Genomic DNA, 17,015 nt, shown 5'->3' with positions numbered 1-17,015 from the left:
CCTGCCTCGTTCCCCACAAATCTGTCCCGGGTGGCGTTTGCCATTTCTTACTTAACAGGGGATGCAGCCAACTGGGCGGTTCCTTTTGTCAAGAACGACGACCCGATCCTGAACGATTGGTCTGATTTCCGTTCGGAGTTCGAACGAGTCTTCGATCGAAGAGCAACCACTCTCAGCGCAGATAGGGAGCTCTTAGAGCTCCGCCAAGGGAGAAAAGACTTGGTCACGTACATGACCACGTTCAACCGTTTGGTGGCCGAAACCGCATGGCCGGAAGAAAAGCAGATGGCATTGTACTATCAGTGCTTGGCAGACGACTTAAAAGACGTGATCGCCCAAATAGACCCTCAACCGACTACGTGTGTTGATCTTATTAACCTCACACTGCGCTTGCACCATCGACTAGCAGAAAGGGGAGGCGATCGCAGGAAAAATGAGAGACAGTCTTTTTTCCTGTTCGCGAACACTGTTTGCGTACTCGGGGGACAATATCCTGCCAACACACATTTTGAAAGCCCCAACAAGCAAAAAATTCAGCGAAGCTGTGGATCGTTTTCTGAAATTTCCCTTATTCCGCAAGCAGAATGGAATTTACTGCCCAGGCCTAGTCTGTATATCCCTTCCTCCTGTTCACGCCACGTTCTGATATCATGCCTAGTACCTTTCCCTCAATTCCCAGCACACCAGGGGTGGAGTATTTCTTGTCCCTTTCCCCTTGGGACCAATCGCCCATACTGTGATAGTATGTGTGGAGGATTGTTCCAGAGATGAGAGGGGTGGCTCTCTTCGTTCCTGTGGTTCCTGGTTTTTCAGGTGAGTGGGGGTTATAACACACTGGAGGTGTAATCTCCGGAAGCTCCTTCAGATGGGGATGTGGAGCTTCCCTCAGTGTGGCTCCCCTCACCCTCCGTGCCACTGGATCCCTCCTCTGCATTGGACCCAGTCTGGCGAGCTGCTTCCCCTTGGTCCGTGGCACTGCCTCCTCCGGTAGCTGGTGATGATGCTGTGAACATGAATGCCAGCGAGATTCACATGAGTCATCCGCATGGACTTGACACATGGATATCCTCACATATCATCACAGAACAAGCATATACATCATGTTGACTGCAGCTTTCTACTCACATATGTGTATATGGCACTTGCCAGTTGGCGAATTAACCATGGGTTCCAGACACATGATGTCATGTGCAATATCGTTCAGATCAATGTCAAAGCCCACAACCACACTGTCAACTCCTACACTAAAAAGCATGTGATTGATTTGTAATGCTCCTGATTGTTTTGTGTCATGACACACCAGTCTCATCTCCTGCAAGGGAGTATTGAACTGACACAGCAAATTCGATTTACACATTTGAAATGTGACATGGTAAACATTACTACATCCCCAGTCATCAGATTTGGAAGCCATGGCTATGGCATAGCTGGGAAAATTATCAGCCTGCAATACAGCAGGCTTCTATAGTCAGTGAATGGCTTATTTCACACGGATAAGAGTGATAGTGGTCATGTGTCCACTGTCTTTGTTCCTCTGCTGTCAGGTCACACATCTGATTCTCTTTTTGTAAGCCACAAGGAGTTAGGCCTAGCTAGGGTGAGAGTCACTTGGCCCGCCATCTTATGTCAAACACGGACAGTTTTGGTGGGATTGTCCCATGATGACACACACATTGTAAACAGTCCAAATGCTACAAATGTGTGTAATGTCTAACACAATTTGAAGACCAATGACTGCATCGTTATAATGCTTCATGTGATACCCTATGCCACAGGCCTGTCTGGGTGCACCATCCGTTATGTTATGTTATGGGGTATTTGTAGAGTGCGCGGCTACTCCAGGGAGAGTCCCAGTGCTGTCTAGACCCCAAGACAGAGCATATGAGAGACCTAGCAATGAGACAGCTCATTTACTGTTGGAGGAGCCAGATTTTTAAGATTTGCCTAAAGCTGAGGAGATCAGGTTCTTGTCTAAGGGATAGTGGCAGACTATTCCATCATTTTGAGGCTGCTACCTGAAAGGAGTGTCCTCCTTTACGTGAACAGCAGAACTTTGGCACAATTGTCAGTTGCTGGGTCAATGACCGCAGGGTTCTGGACGGTTTATAGGGCTGAATTCTATTCCTGGTGTACGGGGCCTCAATGATATTTAGGGTCTTAGAAGTCAGCACCAGGGCTTTAAAACTGACCCTTTTTTTCACTGAAAGCCAGTGCAGGGATTTAAGGTGAAGAGACATGTGTGACCTGGGTCCGACCCTAAGCAAGGCCCTTGACACCGCATTTTGAACTACCTGGAGGCGGCTCAATAAGTAGTCTGGAAGGCCCAGATACAACACATTTACGTAGTCCAGCCTTGACGTGATCAGTGCTTGGACCACAGTTTTCCTATGTGAGCTAGGAACATCTGTATGTACTAGTAGTATAGAACCTTAACATCACATGATTCCAGTCACCACTGTGTCCCAGTTCTGTCCAGACTACTTCAGTCCACATCTTTGGTTGCCAAGTCTGCATGTCTCTTACGTGGTACACAAAATGTACACACTTTGACAAACGGACATTGCTCTTGTTCACCATCAGGGTTGTGAATTCACAAATGAAATTGAGTGCACAGTTGACATCTATGATGATGAAAGTAATGCAGCACGCACATGGAGGAGCAAGCCACAAGCAGGCAGTCAAGAGAGGTTACACACATGTGAACAGTTGTGTTTGCAAAACATTAACAATACATTTGAAGTATAGCCTTGTTTCCATCAGTGATCAGCTGTGTCTCTCAAAGATTGTCACGTGTAGTCACTGTGACAGAGTGTGATACATATCATTTCGCATTTTAAAATGGAAAAAGGAGTGACACATACTAACATGTGACAGGCCAGTATCACAGTTGCCTGGAACTGGCATACCTCCCCTTGGGCCATTAGATACATGTGATTATGCTGAGCAATGCAGCTGGGACAGTAATTTGCCTGAATGGCCAAGAATAATACCTCTACAAGGCATCCACATTAGTGTAAACTGAAGCTAGTATGTATAGCATAGGCATCACACACCTGTGTGCTTCACTTGCAACATACTGCACATATATATTTGAGGCACTCTGAGTACAGGTCACACATTAGTCACTATGCTGACACATGTCAGCCAGTTGCGTTATTCCAGAAGGAGATCTACATGCACATAATGTTGTAGATTGTGCAGGTTACATGAGCATGGGACTACAGTCACTAGCCTGGGCATACGTGACACACATGTCACTGATGGAAAGGGCCACAACAGGGAATTTACTGGTCTTGGTGCATATGCATCTCTTGACCCAGATATGTGTGTTTTGATGATTTGAACTGTTTTACGGGCAGCAGGGTGCAATACTGCAACATGCATGTTGAACATAGGTGTGTGACATGGCACATACTCACCCCCATACTCACCCCCTCTTTGCTGCTGCCTGGCCTTCAACTGCCCATCCATGTCAGGGAAGACCAGTGCCAGAATCCAGAGAATGTGGGGGTCAGGGTCCTGTCACCTCTTCCGTGGAGGTGGAGGGGACAGGTTCAGTATAACACGAGCAATCCTCTGAGTCCAGCCCCGGAGGTCCTGCCACCGCTTCTAGCTGTGGCGGACGCATCCGTTGGTGACCCCCACTGAGTGAACTTTATAGGTGTGGTCTGCCACATCTGGCCCTCTGATGGTAGTTGACCTGTGAGGATAACATGGTGACTGTCCCTTGAGTCACATTCTACATTTTTCTGGCACACACAATATTACACATTGTTCTGGATAAAGTTGCAACAATTCCCAAGGGGTGAACAAATGGCATTATGGGCACTTGTTTTGTTTGCATTGATCCCTCCATCCAATATGAACAGTGCTGAGAAGTCAACACCACCCAGTACACACACTTCTACAGCAGTGTACCTACCCAGAACACAAATCTACACACAGCATAACTTATAGGAACTCTGCTTGCAATCTCCCAATTTAGATTCTCAATACTAGCAGTGCACATTGTTGACCATGTACAATGAAAAGGCAGTGGAATCATCACTCACCGCTCCTCTGGTTTGCTGTACAGCTGCCTGTACAGTGGAAGGAGGCTGTCCAGCAGGGCCTGGTTTTCATCTTCAGTGAAGGCAGGGGCCCTGTCCACTGTACGTGCCATGGCAGCTCCCAGAGGATGTGGCCACAGCAGCGTAGAGATGGGGAGATTAAGGTGATGTGCAGGAAGTGCAGGCAAGTGAGGTCTGTATGGAGCAGATTGGCTTTTATATGTACAGCAAAGGCAGTCTCTTTTCCTAGAGAACAAAGCGATAGGTCCAACTCATTCGCCTTATCCAAATCTGTCTAATCCATAACATTGCTAACATCCGACACGCCTCCTGTGACACTATACCACTATTGACTTTGATACATTGGTGATGGAAGGTCCCCGATTCGTTTCACTCGTGGGTGCAACAGACTTGGTTCGGTTGCAGCTACCACATCCTTTGAATACTCACCCACGTTGTTCACCATGATGACCAACAGCCAATGGGTACAACAGACTGGGCTATGATGTGGCTACCGCGTCCTTCGAATACTTACCCGCTTCCTTCACCATAACGACCAACAGCCAATGTGTGCGACAGACTCGGTTTGGATGCAGCTACTGCGTCCTTCCACTAATCGTTCAGCAGGGCACATACAAGTACAAATAATGATGTTCTTGGGCATTACATGTGTGGATGCAGTGTTTTTGTGGTATATAGTGAATTGTAATTGATAACTTACTCTCCAATGATGAGCTGACCTGGAGAGGCACCCAACACACAGTTTGTGAGTCACATCACAACATTGAGATAACACTTGTTGATTACCCTCCTAGGCTTGGTCACTGTCCCAGGGGATAATTTGTGAAAACATGTGTTGGCTACACATAGTCCCTGCTTTTGTGGACAGTGTGACCCACTGTGCACTGGGGGAAGTTTATGACTCTGATTCTGCTGTGTCTGAGTCATGTTCACCACATTAAATGTTGTACCATGACATTTTGCTGCCGCATCAGCTTGTGTGTGTTATTTTATGTAAGTTGCTTTGATTTTAAACTTAATGACACCCCTACATTTGAGATGTTCAGTGTATTTGATTGTCCATGTTTGTCAGACATGACATCATGGCAGTGTACAACCTGTAACAGTGGTGTGCATGTTTATCTCGGTGACCCACTGTATCTATGATGCCTGACATATATGTGGCATTACATAATCCTATCGTGTGTACCTTTCAACCATGTGATGTCTGTCACTGAGCCAATTTCTTGTATAATGTGTTGGGAATGTTGTTCAGTATGTGATGGTTGCTCAAATGTAAGGAGACAAAACAATCAATGAAGCAGGAGTAATGTTTGATTACGTGTATTACAATACCTAAATGAACTGTACTTCTGTTTTAATGTTTTATTACGCTGTAATGGTTTTTATTAACCAAAACAAATAAAGACTTGACTTGACTTGTTCGGTGACAGACACTATTCGCTATTTACAGTTCAGCACTCACACTACTCTGTAACCATAGTTTGTTAACATGTCTGGAAAGGGAACTAATGCTGTGCTTTGTATTGGGCTCAAACATTAGCCTATCAATGATCATTTCCAATGTCCTGGGACTCCTTTTGTGCAGATATCATGTTACATGTGTTTCAGTGCATGTATCTTTGTATGTTGTAAACTGACATCAACTGTGTTTACACTCTACATATAGGTATCGCCAAATACCTCCATTCCATAGGCCATTCCCCGACCTCCTGACCATGGAAGAACAGGATTCCATCTAACCCTGGGCGTAGTGTGCGTAGTGGGGCTACGCGCAGCTACGCAAAGTGGGCGAGAAACTACGCCCGCCTGCGCACTTTGCGTAGCCCCACTACGCGCCGCATGCCCCCCTCCCTTACATACCTAATTTTAGCAAATGGGTACATAAAAATAAATAAAAGGCACTTACCTTGTCCGCGGCGTCCCGGGGCTCCCTCTGCTCGTTCACGCCGCCGTCTTGATAACCAATGCGCATGCGTGGGAGTCCGCAACACTCCGGAGCCCTGTCACCCCACCTGAGATTTGTTACAATGAGGCACATGGGAGGACCAGGAGAGTAATTGAGTATACATTTGGGCTGGTGAAAACAAGGTGCTGGTGCCTGAAACAGACAGGAAGTGCACTACAATATGGCCCCCTGAGAATGTGCAAGGTTATCACTGCAGCATGCATGATCCACAACCTGGCAATCCGTAAGGAGATACCACTGATACGGGATGATGGAGACCAGCAGCCACCAGCAAGGGAGAAACCAGACTTGGGACATGATGCCAGTGATGATGAGGGAGATTTGTGACAACTTATCAACAACTTCTTCAAATAAATGTGAGTATTGATTGAGCTTAATTTGTGCCGGAGCTTTCCGGTGCTTAGCACCGGCACCTTTTAATCAGGGCCGGGTCTACACTGTCAGCTTACATGTGCAGGGGGTGCGGGGGGGCAGAGCAGTTACAGAGCGTCAGACAGTGAAAGCAATGGTTTCTTTTCTCCGAGGGACATCTCTCTCTCTCTTACTGCAACTCTATTTGAGTCTTCCTCGGGACTCTCCTTTCCTCTGCAGCGCCCCTTTTATCACACCCTCTGCCCACCACCAGAGACCTTCATTATTCATCCGGGCCTTTCCACAGAGTCCTCACTCACATACTCTCCACTTGGCTCCTCTTGGGAGGTTTTCCTCTTGCGCAGTTTGTATTCCTTATTGACCTCATATTCAATGCCCTGCTCTGTTCTATCCCTCTTTCCCAGCTGTTCAGGGATGGTGGGCACCGTCCGGGGCACAGGGTGGAGTCAGAGCTTCGGAGAGAGAGCACTGTGCCCAGAGGGACTGTCACTGAGACAGCACCTCGTGCCCAGCCGAGCCTCCAACCCGAGTGCAGAAACATACCCCCCTGCTCGACCACTGTGGTGCTCTGCTCCTGCCCTGTCTGTGCATAAGGTTAAGGCACAGGGACAGGTGCACATGTCACTAAGGATTCCTGGGCCTCATTTATGAAAAGTGATGCATCGCTGCGTGAAAACAGCAATGCGTCACTTTTCACTGCGCTCTCCCTGCGACATGATTGATGCGTCATATTTATAATATGACGCATCATGTCACAAGGAGTTACAGATACGTCAGTATTTCTGACGTATCTGTAGGCGCAAAAGTGACGCATTGCTGGAGTGTCTCACAAAAGTGACGCAACTCCAGCAATGCTTCCTTTCTCATGGGGAAAGCCCCATGTGAAAGGGCTTGCGTCAGTCTTACGCCTGCTGTGAGATTTTGACGCAACAGCATCCTAAAAGTGACGCAGTGAAATCTCATAGATTTCACTGTGTCACTATTACGAGGCTTTTTGCGGGTGAACGCCACCTCTGCATACATTATACCTGACGCAGGTATAATGTAGCGCAGGGGTTTACAAAGTGACGCATCTGCTTAGATTCGTCACTTTGTAAATAGTGCGCATCAGGAGGCATATTTTATGCTGCCGATGCGTCACAAAAAGTGACGCATCGGAAGCGCAAAACTCACGCACGGCCTCATAAATGAGGCCCCCTGAGCGTGCCTGCTTCACAGGGTCTAAAGCACGGCGACTCATGGCTGGACCCTGCCAGGCATGGAGGACAGCCATTCATTAAGTAAATGAGCCCCATTTCGAAAGATTATATGCAAATATGTGCATCACTGGACAGTTTTAAAAGTTGCAACGCCCAGGCAGGGTTGGTGAGGTGTGAGGTTTGTGCTATTTTAAAACCTTTTCAAAAGGTTTGCATGTAAGAGCTTGACTTCACTGCAGTGATGTAGGAGATTACTTGGCTGCTCCAAATAACACCAGTATAACGCTGAATTTGTAGGGCTTAACGTTCTTCTTAAGAGCTGGTTACGAATGTTGGGGTTCGACAAATACCAAGGCAGCCTTGTTTTTTCATTCCACTAAATGCCTGTTTCTGCCCCTGTCTATTTATCCCCTCACTCTTGAAGGTTCTTTTTCATCTCTACTTCCTCCCTTGGCCTCTGCTTTACTAGCTTTCTCTTCCTCTTTCGTTCCAATTTCTGGGTCATGTTCAGGGACAAAGTCTGATGAAAAACAAGCCAGAGGAGCTTGCACTGGAGGCGAAGGCAAGGGAGAGACATAGGGAAGCAGGTTCATATACCTGGATTTAGCAACACCAATTCTGACTGTAAATCTGGATGTGCCTGCAAAAAAGTGTAATGTAGTCCGTGTCTACTGTTGTGAAGTGCGCCTCTGTCTATCCACGAAAATGCAAGTTCAAGTTCAAGTTCGGGCACTTGTATAGCGCACTACTCACCCAGAGGGTCTCAAGGCGCTAGAGGGAGGGGTTCATTATTTGTCGAATAGCCAGGTTTTAAGTTCTTTTCTGAAGGAGATGTGGTTCTGAGTAAGGCGGAGGTGGGTGGGGAGTGAGTTCCAGGTCTTGACAGCCAGGAAGGAGAAGGATCTGCCACCCATGGTAGATTTCCGGATGCGCGAGACTGCGGCGAGGGCTTGATTGGACGATCTTAGTTGGCGGGTGGGTTTGTAGAAGGACAGTCGAGTGTTGAGGCATTCGGGTCCTAGATCGTAGAGGGCTTTGTGTGCGTGGGTGAGAAGGCGGAAAGTAATTATTTTGTTGACGGGAAGCCAGTGGAGGTCAATTAGATGACCGGTGATGTGATTTTGGCGCGGGATGTCTAATATGAGTCTCGCTGACGCGTTTTGGATGCGCTGGAGTTTTTTCTGTAATTTTGTTGTGATTCCAGCGTAGAGTGTGTTACCATAATCCAGTCGACTCGTGACCAGTGCGTGGGTGACAGTCTTTCTTGTCTCAGTGGGGATCCAGCGGAAGGTCTTTTTGAGAATGCGAAGTACGTTGAAGCAGGAGGACGAGACGGCCTTGACTTGTCTGGATATCGAGAGAGAGGAGTCTAGGATGAAGCCAAGGTTACGTGCATGGTCTGTGGGTGTGGGTGCTGTGCCCAGAGCGGAAGGCCACCAGAGTCGTCCCAAGCTGAGGGGGAAGATCCTAGGATGAGTACCTCCGTTTTGTCTGAGTTGAGTTTTAGGCGGCTCTGTTTCATCCATTCGGCTACTTCTTTAATGCCTTCGTGAAGGTTGGTTTTGGCGGTGTTGGGGTCTTTGGTGAGGGAAAGGATTAGCTGGGTGTCGTCGGCGTAGGAGATGATGTTAAGGTTGTGTTGTCGTGCGATGGATGCAAGGGGACTCATGTAGACGTTGAAGAGGGTGGGACTGAGTGAGGATCCTTGAGGTACGCCGCAGATGACTTCGGTGGCCTCTGAGTAGAATGGGGGGAGTCGGACTCTTTGAGTTCTCCTGGCGAGGAATGCGATGATCCAGTCCAAGGCTTTTCCTTGTATGCCGATGTTGCTGAGGCGATGTATAAGGGTGCTGTGGCAGACTGTGTCGAAAGCGGCGGAAAGGTCGAGTAGGATGAGGGCCACTGTTTCTCCGTTGTCCAGGAGGGCTCGGATGTCGTCTGTCGCTGCAATGAGGGCTGTTTCGGTGCTATGTTTGGCTCGAAACCCGGATTGAGATGGATCAAGGGAGTTGTTGGATTCAAGGAAGGCGGCGAGCTGGCTGTTGACAGCTTTCTCTGTGACTTTGGCCGGGAATGGGAGGAGGGATATGGGTCGGTAGTTTTTAAGTTCATAGGGGTCTGCTGTGGGTTTCTTCAGAAGGGCGCTGAGTTCAGCGTGTTTCCAGCTTTCTGGAAAGGTAGCAGAGTTGAACGAGCAGTTGATGACATCACGGAGATGGGGGGCGATGATGGAGTCAGCTTTGTTGAAGATGTGGTGGGGGCAGGGGTCAGAAGGCGAGCCAGAGTGGATTGAGTTCATGAGGCGAATGGTGTCTTCAGTGGTGATTGGGTTCCAGGCGCTGAGGTTGTTAGTTGGCGGGGTAGGATCTGAGAGGGGTGGGGGGAGGGTTGGTCGCTGGGAGAATTCTCGAAGCTGTTGTGGATGTCGGCAATTTTTTGTTGTAGAAGAAGGAGGATAATGCGTCGCAGAGGTCTTGGGAGGGAGTGATGTCGTTAGATGCTGCGGTGGGGTTGGTGAATTCTTTGACGATGTTGAAGAGTTCCTTGCTGTTATGGGTGTTGTTGTCGAGACGATCCTTGAATGCTGATTTCTTGGCCGATCGAATCAGTTGGTGGTGTTTGCGGGTGGCTGTCTTGAGGGAGGTCATGTTGTCTGAGGTTGGGTTTTTTCTCCATATCTTCTCCAGAGTGCGGCATAGCTTCTTGGATTTTTTAAGTTCATCATTGAACCAGGGAGCCTTTTTGCTGGCTCATTTCATCTGGTGCTTTTTCAGGGGTGCTAATTCGTCAGCACTGTCGGTAATCCATTGCCTGAGGTTGGTGGCCGTGTTAAAGGTTAGACTGAAAATGTCAACATTATCGGCACCATCTTGCTCTCCTTGGGCCCATTCGTGCGCATAAGCGGCAGCCATTTTGTACACCATGGCCTCCCTGCCACTCGCCGATAGCCAGCGTCCCTCTCACTCTCGACCTCGCAGGCGACCCCTCGCGCGCTGACAACCCCCCCCTCCACTCTCACACGTCTTGGGTCATAAACCCCTCTTCAGCGCGGCTCTGCCTCAGAACCCCATCCTGCTCCCAGCGCGACACTTCCCTTCATCCCTTTCATGGTCCCAGGCCCTTTGATGCAAACCCCCTTTCCCTGTGTGCTCGTTTGTCTTCCTCATTCCCAGGCCGACACCTAGCTCTACCGATACTGTTCCTTGCCCCTCCCTGTACAGTAGAAAGCTTCCCTTATCAAAGGACCCCCGGGTTGATCAAAGCCCTCACCCTATGAGATCCGACCAAACCCCCACATTCCATGAAACGGCGGAATGTCCAGCTGCGCGGTAATCATCACCTGTTGTGACCGGGGTGGGGACTTCAACTGTAAATGTGTGTGGGAACGGGTATGAAGGGGAGATTCGGAGGATATCCCTCCGTACATCAAAGCATTGCCAAGGATGTGTTGTATGTAATAAAGCAATAAACTTGTGTATAAGAGGCCAGGCCTCAGAGATGCGGTTAGAGCACCTCGTGACGATACTTGCTGTCCGAACCGATGTGTTCTCCTCCGGAGAGATTCTGAATAAAACCCTTGTTTCCTGCCTTCCAGTCTCCAGCGCCTGCCTCTTCATTTGATTAATATCTTGTGGGTTTAAGAGGCGACACCGCCGGGCAATACTTAAGGATCTTTTATTCTGGTTGGTAGCTTGACCTTTAGCAATTGGCGTCCCAAACGTGGGGCCCATCAGTGACTCGTGGATCCAGTGGGAGAGGTCCTGACGACAGAGTGAACGACTACAACGATCGGGAGCGCGCCTGTCCGATAGACCCTCGTCTGACAGCCGATCATCCGAACTTCACTGGTTCCGAACAGACCTCTCTCGAGTGATCTACGGTCCTGACTGGGAACCATCAGGAGTGCCGTGAGGAATACGAGGAAAAGAGGACGATCGGGCGCTGGATTCGGAAGACAAGAAACTGTCCATGCGGTCCGGGTAAGGTCGTGTAAACACGACGAATTGCGAAATGATTATTTGAATTGTCCAGAAAATACTAGTATTACTCCTTGTTAATTTATTTGGAGATCCTCTGTCTGCAAACGGAGAAACAACAGGCTCTCCCTTTTCAAACAGTGGAGGATAGGTAATACAACTGTCGTGTCTATCCTTCTCCCCCACTGATCAATTACTTGAAACTGAACTATTGTTCACAAACTGTTTTCTGGAGATTCTCTGTCTGCAAACAGGGAAGAGCCCCTCTCCCCCCTTTTTACAGATAGTGAAAGGGTAGGTAACGCAGACCTTTGCGAGCCTACTTATTCTTCCCACTGAATTGTTTTTTTACTTTTATTGGTCCATGAGGTATTCACTGCTTGCAAACAACGTAGAATAGAAATATTCTGTCTAGTCTTTGCACACAGTGATAAGATAGGCAGTGCTGACTTTTTGTCCCTCATTGCGAGCCGTCATGTCTGTCTTCTCCCCACTGATCGGTAGCCTGTTTAGCCCGGACCGCTTATTAGAGATGAACCATCCGGCTCCACCGGAAGGCACCCCTAATAAGGACATGTTCATGAAGCATGGATTGATCGCTATAGCCTATAACAAACTGTGGCATAAATATACGGCAAAGAATGAAGGAAGTCAGTGGCCACTGATAGGATCCTTCGATGATGACAAAATAAACGCGCTAGAAACAGCCCTAGGTAAAAATAAGACAACGCCCGCTATGCTTGATAGTTTCGGCATGTGGCGCAAAGAAACTGAACAACATAAAAGGAAAATTGAGAGTAGGTTTGAAAAAGAGCTGCGAAAAGCAGCCCACCTAGCTGCTCAGAAGCTAGAAGGAGAGATAAAGGAAAGAGAGAAAGCCAAACAGAAACTAGAAATGGAAACATCAAGCCAGTGCCCGGTTAGAACACCCTCCATGCTCTACCCTGATTTATCCTCGAGACAAAAGCGAGCGAGCGATGATCTGCTGTTAGGCCCTCCGACCATCTACATGCCCCCTCCATATGCCCCTTCCCAACCCTTAGCACAACACCCACCACCCCCAGGTGCAAATGAGGGTAGTGCCACAGCATCGGCCCCCATGGTCTCTATGTCGGCCGAACCTCTTGTACCAAATACTCTGCAAACGGCAACGTTGGGCGACCCTGAGACCCGAGGGACCGGTTCCGCCAGAATAAGCAGACTAAGCAAAGATGAGCGAACAGGGATCGACAAGATAGTAAGAACACTGGTAGAAAGGAAGGAAGGTGAAGAGTACATCACGGATATGTTTAAATCATATACAGGGAGTCACAGACGACACTTTACTGTACGACTGTGTTACCATGTCTTGAATGCATACGAGGACCGATATCGAGACCAAGGTCCCGAGAGCCTAACGACTCTGTACCGGAAGGTCGATATCGGGGATGAGGGCGAGTGTGATGTGACGGATCTCCTTACGTGTACGCTTGAGGTTTTCCGCCACCTCACGGAACGAGAATCGGGAGCTAAACCCACGACATCCGTGGCGACCGAACCACCAACTGAGCCACCTAGCGCCATGATGCCAATACGAGAGGCTGCCCCTTACTGGGTGCCTCCACGAGGTGCAGGGACTCACGATGATGCAAACCACCAAGATGCAAAAGGAAGGGTAGTGTACAACTGGGTCTACCAGCCATGGGAACGACAAGAGATTCTGACATTCCGGAAATCTCTACCCGACCTGCGTAAAAACCCCACTGCCTTCTATACTGAATTAGGTACAGCCCTAGGTTCAACGATTATGACCCTGGCTGACATTGACTTGTTTTTCGGGTTATGTCTACCAGCTGATTTGTGGAAGCAAATCCGGAAAGTCGACCACCATGAGCTGCTCGGACATACCTGGACACAATTCGAGGAAATTGACAAACAACGAGGACCGGGACAGAAGCCTTTGAAATCCATTTTAGACCTCCCAGATAAAATCGTACAGAAATTGAAAACCCTGATTCCAGAAAAGAAAGTGGACTGGTCGATAGTAACGGCCTGTCGCCAGAAACCCCAGGAGGATGTATCGGAATACTTCTCTCGGTTCGAAACAGTGTTCTCCGATTACAGCGGCCAGGACATGACCACTGCAACCGGACACCATCTGTTCATCCAAAATTATGTTAAGGGTCTGTCGTCCGAGGTCTCCCAGAAACTGCAGGCTAGCGAGAGTAGTTGGGCAGCCTCCAAACCTACGGCTATCCTCCAGATGGCCCAATATTATGAACATCAGAAAAATGAAAACGATAGGGCAACCGAGAGAAAGAAGAAGGATTTGAAAGAGAGGGTGATGATAGCCCAGCTGCAAGGGGTGACTATAGGACGAGACCAATACCGGGGAAACTATCAGACGAATGCCCCTAAGTCCCAAGACCGCCCTTCGACTCCCCAAAGTGGACGTACAGACATTAGAGAGGACCAGTGTGCTTTCTGTAAAGGGACTGGCCATTGGAAATCCCAGTGCCCGGTTCTTCTGGACATGATCAGAAAAAAAGACCCCAAGGACATAGCAAATGGGCCGAGAAATAAGGGACAACAGCGAGGGCCCTCAAATGACACGACTAACGACAGATCAGGTAGACCAAATGCATTTGATCGACCCAGACAGAACCAATACCAGCAATCTGACTATGATGACACCCACAACTTTGCATAGGACTGCCAAGGGCAAGGGAGGGATCCAGTCGAGCTCTATGTTGACCAGCAAGGCCCTTACGTCACTGCTAAGGTCCTGGGTACCACGTCTCCATTTCTGGTAGACACTGGCGCAACACGTAGTGCGTTATCTAAACGACTGATTCCGGGGGCACCCTTGTCTGGCTCACTTATAACATCGACAGGTTTCGATGGAACGCCCTCCACTAACCCTTTGTCCGCCCCGATCCTCTTTGACGTAGAAAACAACACCACTGACACCACGTTTTTGCTTTCCTCCAATAGCCCTGACACCATTATGGGACTTGACCTATTGAAACACTTCCGAGCGACGATTAGATGTTCTCAATACGGAGTTCGAGTTTTTCTTTACGACAACCCTGTCCTGCTTAGACATTGCCCTCCCCGACGCATGTTTTCCATCACCGACACTGACACATCCCTGCTTGACACTCTGCCTCCATATCTATGGGCCAAGACGGATTCGGACGTAGGGCGCATGTTAATCGACCCAGTGCACATTACTGTCCGACCAGACGCAACTCTCCCAAAACTTCCACAATATCGGATATCGCCCGAGGGCGAGAAGGCATTGGTAAAAATTATTCAGTCGCTAGTCGACGCTGCAGTGGTGGAGGAAGTAGTTAGCAACGTTTGCAACAGCCCTATCCTGCCCATTATCAAGAAACAGGGAGAGGGAGATGAGAAAGCATACCGTTTTATCATCGACCTTCGAGAGATCAACAAAGTGGTGGTACCCCAGTACCCTGTGGTCTCGGACATCACCACCATCCTGACTTTGATTCCTTCTACTGCCACCACCTTCACTGTCATTGACCTCAAAAATGCATTCTTTTCCATCCCCATCCACCCAGAGAGCCGATACCTCTTCGGCTTCACCCTAAAAAACCGCTCATATAGGTTCTGCCGAGCACCCCAGGGCTACACAGAAAGCCCTAGCATCTACAGCCAGGCCCTCAAGAGACAACTAGATCAAGTCCAGTTACCCGACGGAGTGGTGTTAGTGCAATATGTCGATGACATCCTCTTAGCAGCCGACACCACTCCATTAGCAGTCACAGCCTCCATTCAACTCCTGCACTTCCTTGCGGAAAATGGCCACAAGGTCTCCAAGAAGAAGTTGCAATTCTGCCAACCCCAGGTCACTGCTATGGCCACTGCAAAGGTACTATTAAAGGAGTTTTTCCCCCGTTACGGCCTTTGTCGTATTTTATGGAGCGATAATGGCCCCCACTTCATAGCCGAAGTCATCCAGTTCATCTTAAAGGGGTTGGGTATCAGGCAGAAATTTCATGCAGTCTTTCACCCCCAGTCCGCTGGACTCGTTGAGCGACACAATGCCACACTAAAGCTTAAACTGGCCAAAATAGTAGCTACGACAGGTCTGAAATGGCCAGATGCCCTCCCCCTAGCATTGCTATCGATGCGTTCCACCCCCACCAGACATCACTTAACCCCTTATGAAGTTATTTTCGGCCGACCCATGAGTATCTGGTCTGCACCAAAGCCAACTTCCATTCATGACGTCCCGGACGTCCTAATGTCTGATTATCTGTATAAATTGACTGAAACTCTGTCTGTCATTCATCAGCAGGTGCAGCAGGCCATCCCCGATGCTTCCAGGGGTCCGGGTCACGCCATCCAACCCGGGGATTTCGTGCTGATCCGAAATTTTCAGCGGACGAAAAGTTTGGAACCCTGGTGGACGGGCCCCTGGCAAGTGTTAATCACCACCCGGACGGCTCTTCGTGTGGAGGGGAAAAGGCATTGGCTGCACGCGCACCACTGTAAGAAGGTCTCCCCGACCCTGGCCACGGCGGAAAACATCGGCGACCAAGAAGAGCTCCTGAACAAGAACCGACCGTCACTAACCTGCTATCCTGATACCGAAACACTTGAACTTTCCAAATTCTCTGATCCCACTGTGCCATCCAGAGAAGGGTATTTCCTGCGTCGAAAGGAGGGAGCTTCGGCTAAGTAGACCACGAACTAAGTTGAATCTCAAAACGGTGACCCAAAGCAATCAAGGGTTGCCTGGAGAGAAGCTAAACTAAGTCTGTGGTTCTGCCCACTACCGAGCACCTTGAAAATGAAGATGATGGAAGCGCCAGATAAGAAGATGATGGAAGCGCCAAATAAGAAGATGATGGGGACAACAGGAAATACCCACTACAGAAACCCAAGAACAGACAGACTCCACAGCTCAAAGACAATTGCACTCTTCATCGCAATCCTTTTTTGCTTTCTCCTCATGACCACACTCTGGATTGTGGAAGAAAATTCACCTGCTCATGAGACACTCCTGACCACTGCTCAGCCTATCACCGCGAAGGAACATTATCTGATTTCGCTCTCTCCCCAACTCAGAGAGAGGCGAAAGGAGTTTTGGAATAACTCTTTCGTACAGCTCCTTCACCAGCACAATCTCGCCACCAATGCCACCAACTGTTGGATCTGTGGGTTGCTACCCCACGCCACTGGACACTCGATACCATTCATCCCCTCACCCTTCTCGGTTCATGGCTCCTGCCTTGCTTGGCTGATCCTCCTGCAAGAAAGCTACAAGGACAATGCCACCTCCAGCAAAACCGCAACGCATTTCTCCCACGGGGTCCGGCGAAACAAAACAAAGACACACTTCTGCCCGCAGACCTCCAACGACTCCGTCCACATGGATATCCCTGCTAAAGAACGAATTGAAATGCAGGTGTTCAACAAT

The sequence above is a fragment of the Lissotriton helveticus genome, chromosome 3_1, assembly GCF_964261635.1.
Source record: "Lissotriton helveticus chromosome 3_1, aLisHel1.1, whole genome shotgun sequence".
Lineage (NCBI taxonomy): Eukaryota > Metazoa > Chordata > Amphibia > Caudata > Salamandridae > Lissotriton > Lissotriton helveticus.
The sequence above is the reverse complement of the archived record's forward strand: the minus strand, read 5'-3'. Positions refer to the sequence as shown.